Source organism: Lygodium microphyllum, chromosome 6 (assembly GCF_053477565.2).
Source record: "Lygodium microphyllum isolate KBCC chromosome 6, Lygodium_microphyllum_v1.1.10, whole genome shotgun sequence".
Classification (NCBI taxonomy): domain Eukaryota; kingdom Viridiplantae; phylum Streptophyta; class Polypodiopsida; order Schizaeales; family Lygodiaceae; genus Lygodium; species Lygodium microphyllum.
The window spans coordinates 50,196,020-50,209,531 of NC_141140.1; positions in this window are offsets into that span (position 1 = coordinate 50,196,020).

The window sequence follows — 13,512 nt, forward strand, 5'->3', positions numbered from 1 at the left end:
ATACTCAAGCAAAATGTGCACTTCGCAAGAACACTAAATCATATCTCATTTGGGTGAATGAATTGCACGCAAAAGAAACTCATATGCACCCTAGGCATAAGGAATTTCTTGCATATTTTAAGGACTGTTTTGCAGAAGACCTACCACCAGGTTTACCTCCATCACGTCCAGAAGACCATAAGATTGACCTAATACCTGGCACACAACCACCTTGCAAAGCCCCATATAGGCACAATCAAATAGAGCAAAAAGAAATCCAGACTCAAGTAGAAGAATTACTAAATAGAGGTTTAATTCGACCTAGCAGTTCCCCATTCGGTGCACCTGTGCTCTTAGTCAAGAAAAAGAATAATACTTATCGGATGTGTATTGACTACCGAGCATTAAACAAGATCACTGTAAAGAATAGGTATCCTATACCTAGAGTTGATGACCTTATGGACAAACTGCAAGGATCTTCTATATTTAGTAAAATTGACCTTAAATCTGGATATCATCAGGTGAGGTTAGATAGATCCGACATATTTAAGACTGCATTCAGGACACAGTTTGGCCATTATGAATTCTTAGTTATGCCATTCGGATTAACTAATGCACCTGCCACTTTCAGTAGAATGATGAACCGTATTTTTCTAAAATATCAATATTGTGTGATTGTTTTCTTTGATGATATTTTAGTATTCAGTCAAAGTGAAAAAGAGCATTATGAGCATTTATCATTAGTTTTTCAATTACTGAAAGAAAATCAATTATTTGCAAATCCTGACAAGAGTGAATTCTTTAAGATAGAAATAGAATATCTAGGTCATATTGTATCAAAAGAAGGAATAAAAGTTGATCCTAAGAAAATTGACGCAATATTGCATTGGCCTATTCCTAAAAATGTACATGAATTACGCTCATTCCTTGGTCTTGCTAGTTTCTATAGGAAGTTTGTACGTAATTTCTCATTACTTGCTTTACCACTGACCAAACTTCTTAAGAAAGGCATTGTTTATCAATGGACTGAAAACCAGCAGAAATCCTTTGATTTACTTAAACGTGCATTGACCAATGCCCCTGTCCTACAATTGCCTGACTTTAACAAACCATTCTTTTTAGTTGTGACTGATGCTAGCGGATCAGGAATAGGAGCCGTGTTAATGCAAGATAACCATCCAATAGCATATTCTAGTTCTAAGCTGAAACCCTCTGAGCTCAAATATTCCACTTATGACAAGGAACTCTTAGCAGTTGTACAAGCATTGAAACAATGGAAGCATTATTTAATGGGTTCAGAATTCATGATAAAGACCGACCAGCAAAGCATTAGACATCTACTTAGCCAACCCCAAATTTCTGACCGTCATATCAAATGGGCTTCATTCATTCAAAGTTTCCATCCTATCATTCAATACCAACCTGGAAAAGAAAATGTAGTTGCCGATGCATTGAGTAGAAGACCTGCAATTCATAACATTTCTATCATATCTTTTGATTCTTTGATTGCTATGAAAGACACATATCACCAGGATATTACTTTTCATTCTGATTGGCAAAAATTAGTTCAAAATAATTTCATTCCTGTTGATTCATTGTCATATAATGATGGATTCATGTTCTTTGAAAAGAGACTGTGTGTTACTATTCCATTCCGATCTTTTGTTTTAAATGAAATTCATTGTCCCCCATATCAAGGTCATAGAGGTATCATTTCTACATTACGCATGTTAACTGAAGATTTTTATTGGCCGCATATGGATGCAGATGTGTCTAATTTTGTTTCTGAATGTCTGATTTGTCAAAGAATAAAAAGACATCATGGTAAACAGTATGGGTTATTAATGCCTTTATCTATTCCATCTAAACCTTGGGAACATATATCTATGGATTTCATTACTGGATTACCGAATACTAAATCTAACCATGACATGATTTGGACAATTGTAGATAGATTTAGTAAGCAAGCATATTTTATTGCATGTAAGAAAACTTTAACAGCATCACAAGCAGCACAATTATTTTTGAAAACTGTTTTTACTAACCATGGATTGCCGAAAGTGATTATTTCAGATAGAGATTCTAGATTTTGTAATAATTTCTGGATTACACTGTTTGCAAATCTAGGCACAAAGATTGATTTTTCATCTGCATTTCATCGAGAAACAAATGGACAAACTGAAGCCACAAATAGCACTATTTTAGATCTTTTACGTGCATACACTATCTCTAAACCTCAGATATGGGATACTCATTTGCACTTATTACAGTTTGCTTACAATAATACACCGCACACATCTACAAAGAAAGCACCTTTTGAAGTTATTTATGGACATAGATTATCTACACCTGTTGCATCTTTGTCTAATAGAATACAAAGTGCCGATGATATTGCTGTTATGCATAACACTATTTTTGATGAAGTAAAGGATATGATTGCTAAAGCCCAACAATCATATACCAAACAAGCCAACAAGAAAAGACAAGCCATGAATTTCAAAGTTGATGATTATGTTTGGCTTAGAATAGAAAAGCGTAGACTGCAAAGTGTAGATAGACATCCAGTTGTCAAATTAGCCCCTAGATTCTACGGACCATTTAGAATCATTCATAAGATTAATGACAATGCATTCAAGTTAGAACTGCCATCTCATTGGAAAATTCATAATACCTTTCATATTAGTTTATTGAGACCATTTAGAGGACAATTACCTATCCACCCTGTCTATGAAAACCCACCTTTATTAGAAGAAGAGACTGAAATCCTTGAACCAGAAGCCATTATAGACACTGACTACATGACCACTAGAACTGGCCGAAGGTACTCTAGATATCTCGTGAAATTTAAGAACCATCCTGTAGAAGAAGCACAATGGATGCACGCTAGAGACCTAAATGCTTTCCCCACTCTGTTAGCTCCACATTGAGCTAATAGCAATTGAGGTCAATTGCTATCCCACCCCAGGGGTATGATGCCAGGAGGCATATTCCACGGTGGATTCCGTGAGGTTTTACGGTGGATTCCGTAAACTTAGATGACCGGGGCTCATACGCAAAGAGGATTCTTTGTGCGAGAAGTTGATGGGGACGCCTGTCCTTTTCGGGCGTTTCATTAATTTAGTGTGTACATGGGTGATTCCATAGCGGGTGATTCCGCAAAATGCATATTAAATTAATAAACGTTTATGAGTTTAGAGTGCGCACTCGTAATAAATTAAGGTTAGGATTTATTTCTAACCAGTTGATTTATTTATGTAGCTGAAGACTGCTAGGTATTCACTTTTGTCGGTTTAATTGTGTTATTTTACTAACGATTGTGAATGCTTCAGTTGATGTGTAGAGATAGCAGCAGTGGCGGAGGAAAGCATTGGAGTCTAGCGGGTTTCCGACCTTTGGACTATATTTTGATAGGCGTCACGCCTATATTTTGATTATGTCTATAGAGACATCGATTATTTATTATTATTATTTTGTATGCGCTTATGCGCCTGGATATGTTATTTTTATTTGGACATTGAGATTGGGCGTGCCAGACTCTTTGGGCACCGTCCATTAGCTTTATTTTCCTATTTTTGGTAGAAAGCAAACTCAAAAGCTAAAAGCTTGTCATATTTTTGTAATTGGGCTATTTTTGAGCAAAAAGATTGAAAATATATATTAAATACATGCTTTGTGAAGCGCTCACACAAGGCATGGGGGAGATTCAACCCAATTTGTCTCTTGTCTCATGTCGTGCTTGTTTTTACATTGGTTTTTGTGCTAAAAAGTAGAGTGCTTTGTTCTTGGGGACCTTTGGGAATTCACTACGTGAGCTACCTGCGTCCGATCTGCGCACCACTCATGACTTGACTAAGAGCTAGTACAAGAAATTAATCATAAGGGTTAAAACTAAGATATCTTGAGATCCGTCCGATAACGATGACATTTGCTAATCCAAACTCAGGGTTGGGTTATCAATCAAGGTAAGTGACCTATAGAACTTACATCATGAATAGTGTTTGAACCCTTAACATATACCCTAGCCGAAGGAAGGAAGTGTTAAGAATATTTTTGCATAATATTGCTCTTAGATCCCAAGGGAAAGAGCAATTATGCAATGGAAAATATTATTTCATCTACTCTTGCATTATTTTGGAAAGAATGCAATTGGTTTTGTTGGTTGATCAAACAATTTCCTAAATGCTTTTACATTCAACTGGTTGTTAGTTGTTGTTTGGATGATTATTCCAAGTGCTTATGATTTATGGTAAATGAATGGCAAGGGTCTGTGATGACAAGTCGCCATGGGATTAAAGGAATGTTTTCTTAGAAAATGATATTAGGCTGAATGCCTTATTTGTGCTTGATTCCTAAAGGATTTAATTAAGGAATGATATATTGTACGGGTGGATCACCTCCATGGTCGCACCGCGTATTAACCCGAAAAGGGCACTGCTCGATTCATGGGCCAAAGGTCGAGTGGTGAAAAGGCCAACCACGGGAATGATGTTTCGCTCCTAGACAGCTTGTGGGTCAGTCGGAGCTCTGGACACCCCTTGCTAAGTCAAGAATGGAGTTGAAGACCTTCGTGGCCCCCAACATCTGGGCATGTTGGGAGATCCTATTCTAGATAAAGGATTGAGTTTTGGTGCCATGTGAATTGGACCAGTTACTTCTGCAGGGCAGAAGGGATACTTCTGTTGGACAGAAGCGAAACATAATTTCTCCTGTATGGGTGGGAGACAAAGATTAACTTGAAGATAAGTTAAGGAACTTGTTTGATCTTGTTTGTCAATAGATTGCTTTGCTCTGTTTTCGTGTCTGTGCTATAATTTATGCGAACGAATCTTGTTCCCTAAAAGGCTTAATTAATGAAGCTAATTTTAAGTGTCACACATAAATGTGGTAGGACCTAATTAGAAAACTAAAGCTATCAAGGGAAGCGGGTGGGCGGAACCCCCGACGGGTCCATCCTATGGCAGGGTGGTCTCAGAGAATTGGGAGGCTTCTCACAAGTTTTTATCATCATTCGACCTTTAGATATTGATAGGTTAGAACCCGATTCATGCTGTTTTAGGGGACCGGAATGGGACTATGCCTTATGGGCAGAGAGGTTGAGCAACACATCCCTCTCGTTTCCCATTCTCTTTGAACCAAGTGCAGCATAGATGTGCTTCGGGTTGGGTATCTCTGCGTAAAGTAGGATGTCCAAAACCCGATGCTAGAATGCTAATAGGAGACCTTGACAACTAGGAACCCGAATTCCAGGTCGATCCTAGTGGGTTCGGTCGTGAACGTTCCGTTGCGAGGCGGATTCGGAAAACCCTAGGCGACAAAAGTCGAAACATTCCTTGGGAGTGCCGGGCAGCGATGCTTAGATTTGTTTCTCAATAGACCGCTAAAAGAGTGCCTGGAACGCCGATGGGCGGGCACCTCACAACTATATCAGATATGATTGTTTGAAAAAAAAATATGAATTTACATGTGTTGTTAAATGTGATGTTGATATGTATGGTTTATGGTTTGAGGTAGGATTTTCCTTCTTTGATTCTTGGATGATGATGATGATAATAATAATAATATTTGGCATTGTTTGGTGGTCATTATTGTAGCCCAAGTCACATCTACAAGCACGTTTGTTGTAGCAATTTAATTGTTTGTCATGGTTAATTTGCATTAGAAATGAGAGTATGATAGCACAAGTGAAAGCTTGGTATCATTGTTTTTGTGTGGTACAATGCCAATTGAATATAGATGCACTGTACTAGAAGTTAAAAGATTTTCTACGCACTTTCCCAATTGTGCAATTTGAAACTACTGTTGAAATAAACGATTATTATTCTTATCGATCGATATTGAGAGGGAGGTAGTAAACTGAGAGAAGAGTGACACACATAAGTGAATGTACAAGATAAATAATAATATAGGTGGATTAATAATCAAGCACAAGGTAAGACTAGTTGCTAGGGGATATGCACCAATGTATGGTATACAATATGAGAGACTTGCAAGACTAGCATAAATGGCAATGGCAGAGAATTGATTGACGTGGTTATATCAAGGGGTTGGAATTTAAGAAAATGAATGTAGTGAATGCATTCTTGAATGTTGAGTTTCAAGAGGAGGTGTATATGGACAACTAGAGGGTTATGTACATCCACACAATAGAATATTAAAAAATGTAGTAGCTTCTCACACATGTAAACACACACATGGAGGTACATTTTCATGCATGTTTGCACACATACACATGACCCCACTTCAATGCATTGCCTGAGATTTTGGTATATGCATACATAAATATGCGTGGATCAATGCACAAAGTTGCATATGTGGGAGATGTACTTGCATACAGCAAACATAGACACATTTTCAAGGGAGAGTTCACTATAGGTAAAACCTCAATATTGCTTGCACCCCCCCAAAGCCTATTTCAAACCCCCCTTCCTATAAACTTTTCATGATTAAAATAACATGTATTATCCCTTGAAATAATATTCTTATGTATATAAAAATGGTGTAATAAATAACTTAAACTTCCTAATATATTGAACCCATTTGATACACCTACATATTTTTGAGATAGCCCTCTCCCCACAAACCCCCCTTTCAAAAATATACTAATAGACAAACACAACTTTTCAATATTCTCATTGTTCAATAACAAATTGTTCGTATATAGGGCTAGTTCCCAATAATATGTATGTGTACCATCTCTAAAAATTCATGATGAGAAATTTTTTACTTGATTTATATGTAGGAAGTTCAATAGAAATAAATGGGTACAATGTGAATTTGCATTTAGTCTTTCTCATGGGAATCAATTTCAAAAATAGGGTGTATCTTGAGTCCCTAGGCTAGTATCCTTTTAGTGTAAGGAAGTAGCCATCCCTTTTTTTCACTTACCCTCATGTGTAGTTGCAAAATCTACATGGAGCTTAGACTAAATCACCTAGGTATGGAAGCCACCTCAATAGAAACTCATGTTAAAGGCTTTGTTTGAAAAAATTAAGTATCTATCTTTAGCTTGAACCTTCTTCCTAGTATGGATATTCCCAAAGACAAACACCTATAATTTAAACATGTGTATCACTTGGATTTCAAGATATTAGTCATAGATGGGACTATTTAATATCATCATTTTTTGGTAAACACCTAGATTGGGAGATGCAATAAGGCTATAGTATTAGAATTCTTCTAGTTTGTAGACCCTCACACCCACATTAAATATAGTTATTAACACCCTTAGTGATAGATGGGAGGGACTACATGGACATTTCAATTGCTTGTGCATGATGTGAGAAACCTTTCTATGTAAGTAGGAGCTTGGTATGTTCTTTCATTTAGGGTATCCTCACATTATTACAACTTGGGAGAGTGGTTATATCATTAGTACTTTTGTGGAAATCTCTTGGGGGTTCACTATACATATATCCCCTATATTACATGCATTCAAGGCCTATTTATAGATAGCCATATCTATAAATTTTTCCTAAATAAAGCACAACCATTTTCTATTTGATCTATTAGTAGTCCCTTTATATGGCACCCTTCTCTATGTAAAAAATGTGTAAGAATGGTATTTGAAAAATCATTTGTGTTGAAACCCACATAGCATATATATGTATTCTGTATGTAAGAAGTTGGGAAGAACAGTTTTTTAGTGCAAAAATATTAGTATTACCATGTCACACTAACATGATATAAAAGAAAGGGACATGTCATTTTTCTCATCCTTTGAAACATTAATACATTACTGTCTCTCTCCTCATTACCTTACTCATAGCTTCAATGGCTTCTCACCTCTTTCTATCTTTCTCTCTCCATTTCTAGTATTTCTCTCTCCTCATCACTCTCTTTCTCTCTCTTTTGTACTTCTTCTTCTCTCTCTTCTATAGTCTTCTCTCTCCTCTTTCTCTCTCTTCAATTCACTTCCTTGACAAGTGATATCAAAGCATTGGTTTTTGATCCATTTTCTTCTATTTCAATCCAATTTTTCACTATACAAACGAATTTCGAACAAGTACTACAGATATAAGACATGGACAATGACTAGCATTGGCTTGTAGGACATCTACAGTTAGATGAAGACTATCTATGGAGATCTTTGGGATTGATATGGTGGTGAAAGGCCAAAATAGTAGGGCATCATCAAACTTTCATGCAAATTTTGGAGGCATTTGGTAAAATAGGGACTAATTGGACTAGCAAAAGACTTAAACCTCAGTTACTTTTTTTAGTAGAGCTATTCTCTCTCTCTCTCTCTCTCTCTCTCTCTCTCTCTCAAGCTTTGGCTGAAACTTCCATGGTGGCTGCCAAGAAATGCATCAATCTTGCTCTCCAATGACATCTTCTTCATGTTAAACCATGGGGCAATGATTCTTTAGCCCTTGTACATTAGATAGAGTACCAATGTCTAACAACAGGTGATGTAGTGTTGAGGCCAAGAAGTAGCTCGAAAAGTGCACTGAATTCTTGTAGCAGCATATTATAGTCCATAGCTAGCCACAATCATCTTCCTAATGGATTGCATAATCATTGAACTCCTACTAAGCCTTGACTTCAGCAAGAACAAGCCTTAAAGGTCATTGGTCTTCATCTTTTCTCTCTGAAACCCTAATATATAGCAGAGGGCAGCCATAGCTTCAGATAGGGAAGCTTCAATTTCTTCAATATTTGACCTTTCCCGACCTCCAAAGTCTCTCTACCATCATTTTGAAGTAGAATGGACTTCAAGATTGAAGACATTACAATGATTTCAGCTATTGGATCTTGAAGCTCATATTGAAGGATTATTTTGGGGATTTTCTTCAAAGGCTTGAATCTTTGACATTCAAGTGTTCAAGCTTGAGGCATTGATTCTTTATGAATTCAACCATATTTGAGTTTATATGGGCTGATATTATGGATTCTTCAAGCTTTATGATGGATTCATGGTGGATTATGGAAGGCTCTTCTAATATTTGGATTTCAGTTTACATCAACCATCTTCCTCAAGCTTAGTCAAGGTAATTCACTTGTTTAATCTCTGAAATATCTCAATAATCCACTTTCTTGAGCTTTTTCACTTGTTAATAAGAGATTATTGATGAATTAATTCTCTGAATTGATCAATAGATCATATATTAGTACTCTTACCAACATTAATTAGAGCCTATTACTTTGAATCTTAGCATTCATTTCAATCTATTCCATCATAGATATCATTTATAATGTTTTGATGCATAACCTTGATTTGATTTGCTAAATTATTTTACCTAATGTTGAAATATTGTAAAGGGTAAGTACTAGCAATCAATGAGTCACTAAATTGCATTGATGAAACCCTCTTCTTGTCCATTTTAACAAAATTTCAATTCCATTGCATTTCATGAAAAGAGCTGAATGGACATTTTTGTAATGCATATCATGATGATTGAATAGAGTGGTATGTCACTATCATGTTGATATTCCCACCAAGGAAAAAGGTGGATGCCGAGGGAGATAGTGAGACAAAAGAGAGGTGACCCTCTCTCACTATTAAAGATCCCGAGGGGTGTAACCAACTGACTTGGGGGGAAATTTTCCCACCACTCGGTGATTTTAAGCCCGTATAGGGAGCCTATCCTACCATTTTATCCCTCACACAAATATTGCAAATAGAGAATTGAAGATTGAAGTACTTTCAAAGACTCAAGTACTTTCAAGAGCAAAACAGGGGATTTACAAAACACTACAAGGTATATACAAGTCATTATAGGTACCATATTCATTGCTGAAGTATAGATGCAAGTACTATAGGGTCCCCATAGGTCCTATCCAACTTCTTGCATGGTTTGGTAGCCATTAGGCACTATCGTTTTACTATTATAGGTGGAAACATGGTACTTACAAGTTAAAATAGGGTGCAAGCCTAGACAATTCAGACTCAGAGATTGAATTGCAACATTTTTTGTCCTAAACCTATTATGATGTGTTATAGCTCATCTTGAAGAGGGTATTGTTGGATTTTATTTGAATAAAAAATATTAGGAATCAGAGTTTCTTAGCTCAAGTTATAGCCAATTTTTTAACAAGGCTGCACTATAGGTGAATCATCTTACATTTCGGATACAGAGTTAACCGGTAGGTCATAAAGGCAAGAATAAGGTGCAGAATGAGTATACACAAAAAATCAAAGATTCCATGCTAGAAAGTACACCTCAAGAGGAACTTGAAGAGCCAAAAGTGCAAGGTTAAATCAATGCACTCAATAATACCATGTGTGAATGTAGAGGTGTGCTCAAGCTCAACCGCCAAGACCCACAAACCACTTATTCTTTCAAGCATGTCAAGCCGAGAACTAATGGCTACCTCTCACATAGTTGACATGCTATCTCTCTTTATGAGTGTAGTGAGATTATCTCCATGCCGGAATCAAGTTGCCTCCTCTCCCAAGCACTCCAGTAGCTCCACAATCCAAGTACTAGCTTCAAGCAAGCTTGATCCTCAAGCTCCACACTCCAAGCTCCATTGCCGCGAGCAAGAGAAGAGAAGAGAAGAAAAGAGAAGAGAAGAGAAGAGAAGAGAAGATGAGAGGAGAAGATGAAGAGTTTCTCCATCATGGTCCCTCACCCTCACACACTCACTCCTTCACACTCTCACACTCCCTCTCTCAAGCGCAAGCTCAAGCAAGCAAGCAAGCAAGAAGAAGAAGAAGAAGAAGAAGAGAGCTACTTTTGGCCATACACAAGAATGAGCTTCTCATTCACTTTTCAATGATATATACAAAGCCGTAAATCCCTTTTGGGTAGTCATCCCCCTTATCCCCTTTTTTACATGGCCACTAGGCCCTTTTTCCCATTGTCCTCCTATCTTCCTAGCTTTCTTTCTACTACCCATCTACCTTTACAATTTGCACAAGAGGGAGTCTGAGGCTCTTTTACAAAAAGTTTTAGGAGTGCCTTGCATTTAAAAATGCACTTTTGCCTTTGACTTAGCTTTTGAGGCTACCCTTGCACTTTCGGTCATTTCCCTTCCTACTTCTTCTGTTGTGTCCAATTTCCTTATGGCCGACCTCTTTTAGGTCCCGAATTGTGCTTTTCCACTTTTTTCGATTTCTTCTTGTGCTGAGGTTAACATTAGCCCCCTCTTAGCCTAGTGCCAATTCCATGGCATTGATTGGGTAGTAGTTGGAAGGTGGAATGGGTGTAGCTAGATGGCTTTTTTGAGTTTGTATACAAGCCCTTGCGGGGGATGGTGTTGGATGGGGATCGGCCCTTGAGATTGAAGATGGTGTTGGGCATGATCCTTCACTAACACTGACGGTAGGGGGATCTGTCCTTTGAAATTGACAATGGTGTTGTAGATAGATCCTACATGGAGAATGGGGATGCGTGGATCTATCCTTGAAATTAAAGATTGTGTTGCACGGATCCCTAAATCCCTTGGACACCCATTGCCTTTTGTACATGACCTGGTATCTTGCCAAGGCTCTCTTTCCCTAAGCCCTTCAAGTTGCCTTATCCCTTCACCTGTGGCTATTATACTTGAAGACTTGCTTAGGATGGTACTTGGCACTCTCATAAAATAAATAAGATTGCACCATGCACTTTCCTTGCGAGAGCTCTTGGGGGTTTTCCTTCATCCTTGATAGAGCATCCTTCATTCTTAATAGGACCTCATCGAAATTGTTCGGGCTCTCCCACATTTTTTTATTTTGCCTTCTCCTTCACTATGCTTGCTTGAGTTGAATGAGCTTTTTCATTCACTTTTTGATGGGGGCTTCTTTCTTTTCCTGTGCATTGTGTGTGCTACATAGCGATACATCGTGTGACATGACCCCCCTCCTAGATGGGTGCAAGTTCCATGACACTTGCAATTTTAAGTTGATGAAGATCGAGGATTAAAAGGGTGGTCATGTGACTCGAGGAGGATGGAGCTTGTGTGGGGATTCATTTTAAGGAGAGGTTGATGAACTGGTTGAGGTGGTGGGTGCCAAGAATGTATTGCATGGATGATGCGGCCTCCGATGTGGGTGGGTTGCAGCATTTGTTTTTACTTAAAAAGAAAAGAAGGTGCACTACTTGGGGGTGTGTCTACCTTACCGTGTGGTGCATAGTGCTCTTGCGAGTGGAACTGGGAGTTGGTTCAAGCCTTGGTGGTGTCCCACACTTAAGGACCAAGTTCATGCATCATTGGAGGTGTGGTGCATGGCTTAGGGAGGCAAGCCTAACCATAGGCGAGTGTGACCTCCCTCGGTATGTCCTGCCCTTTATGTGCCCTAAGCGCGATGTGGGGAATCAAAATGGGCTAGGGGGTTAGAGATGGAGTCGGCCGACTGAAGCCATTGGACGTGCCTAACTTGAGAACCCCTAGGTGTAGTGATTGTGACCTTCGTGTGCTTTTTCTTTTTTGCTACGTTGATCAACCATAGAATAGATATTTTGGTCGGCATTGGAGGTCAACAAGAGTGGTGGGAGAATCCTTGTCGTAAAAAACTCCTTCTAAGGAGCTGTTGCTTGCTACCCCCTTTCAAAACTTGATTCCGCATCTTCGGTCAGCATCCCTCACCTCTCTTCTATCCTGTGTTGTAGTGGCTCTGCTTCTATGGGCCCTGCAATTTGTGTTTCAATATGTAGCCCATGCCTTAGAGCACTACGGGTGATTTCCATATTTTTCTTTAAGGACTCAAAGGCCTCCTCTTCCTCAAGCTGTGTGGCATCCAAGAGAGTACAGAGGAAGGCATGTTGTTGGGCTTCTAGGGTCACATGTGTGGCCTCTGCCCTGCTCTCTACTAGCACTTTGTCGCCTTCTGCAATGGCTAGTTGTCGACACGCTAAGGCACTCACTCTTTCTTCGCTTCTATTCACCCAGTCATCTGCTTTTTTCCTCATGTCTTTCGAGCTTTTATTGTGTCTGCAGGCTAACGCCCGTAGCCGTTTCTCTTGTTCTTTGATTTCTCTTTCCAAGCACTATTGTTCTTTAAGCTCCGAGGCTAGTCTTTATTCCAGATTTGCTATATGCTTTAGGTGTTGTCGGCTTCTTTCTTCTTCCACTACTATTAGCTACTTTGCGGCATCTCGGATTTTTTTGTTTTCTTTTTGGAGATCCTTGTACAGCATCACCAACTCATCAAAATTGCATTGTAGGCTCATGAAGATGTGTGTTTCTACTGCGAGTTTTGCTTGCCATCTCTCATCTTCTCCTCCTTTGTCTTTGAGCTTAGCTACTGTGATCTTTTTGTCTTCCTTTTCTTGTTCCAATTGTGATAGGAGTTCCTACACATAATTTTCATAGGCTATGGACAACAACAATGCAGAGGGATGAGTGGTTGTAGATGCCTCTCTCTTTGACCATTTGAGGTCCCATCTACATTTTGCGTTTGTAGAGCTACCTATCTTCTTGCTCCCATCATAGGGGTTCCTACACTTGTGCCTTGAGTCACCTCTTTGCTAGCTAGAAACTATACCCATGCCACCAGATTGCTAGCATCTACCGTGGTAGAGGAGTCTTGGGTGGGTGTAGTGACTGGGGTGGTAAGTAGTAGGATGGTTGGGATAGGGTGGATCAAACCCTTGCCCTTTCCCTCGGTCA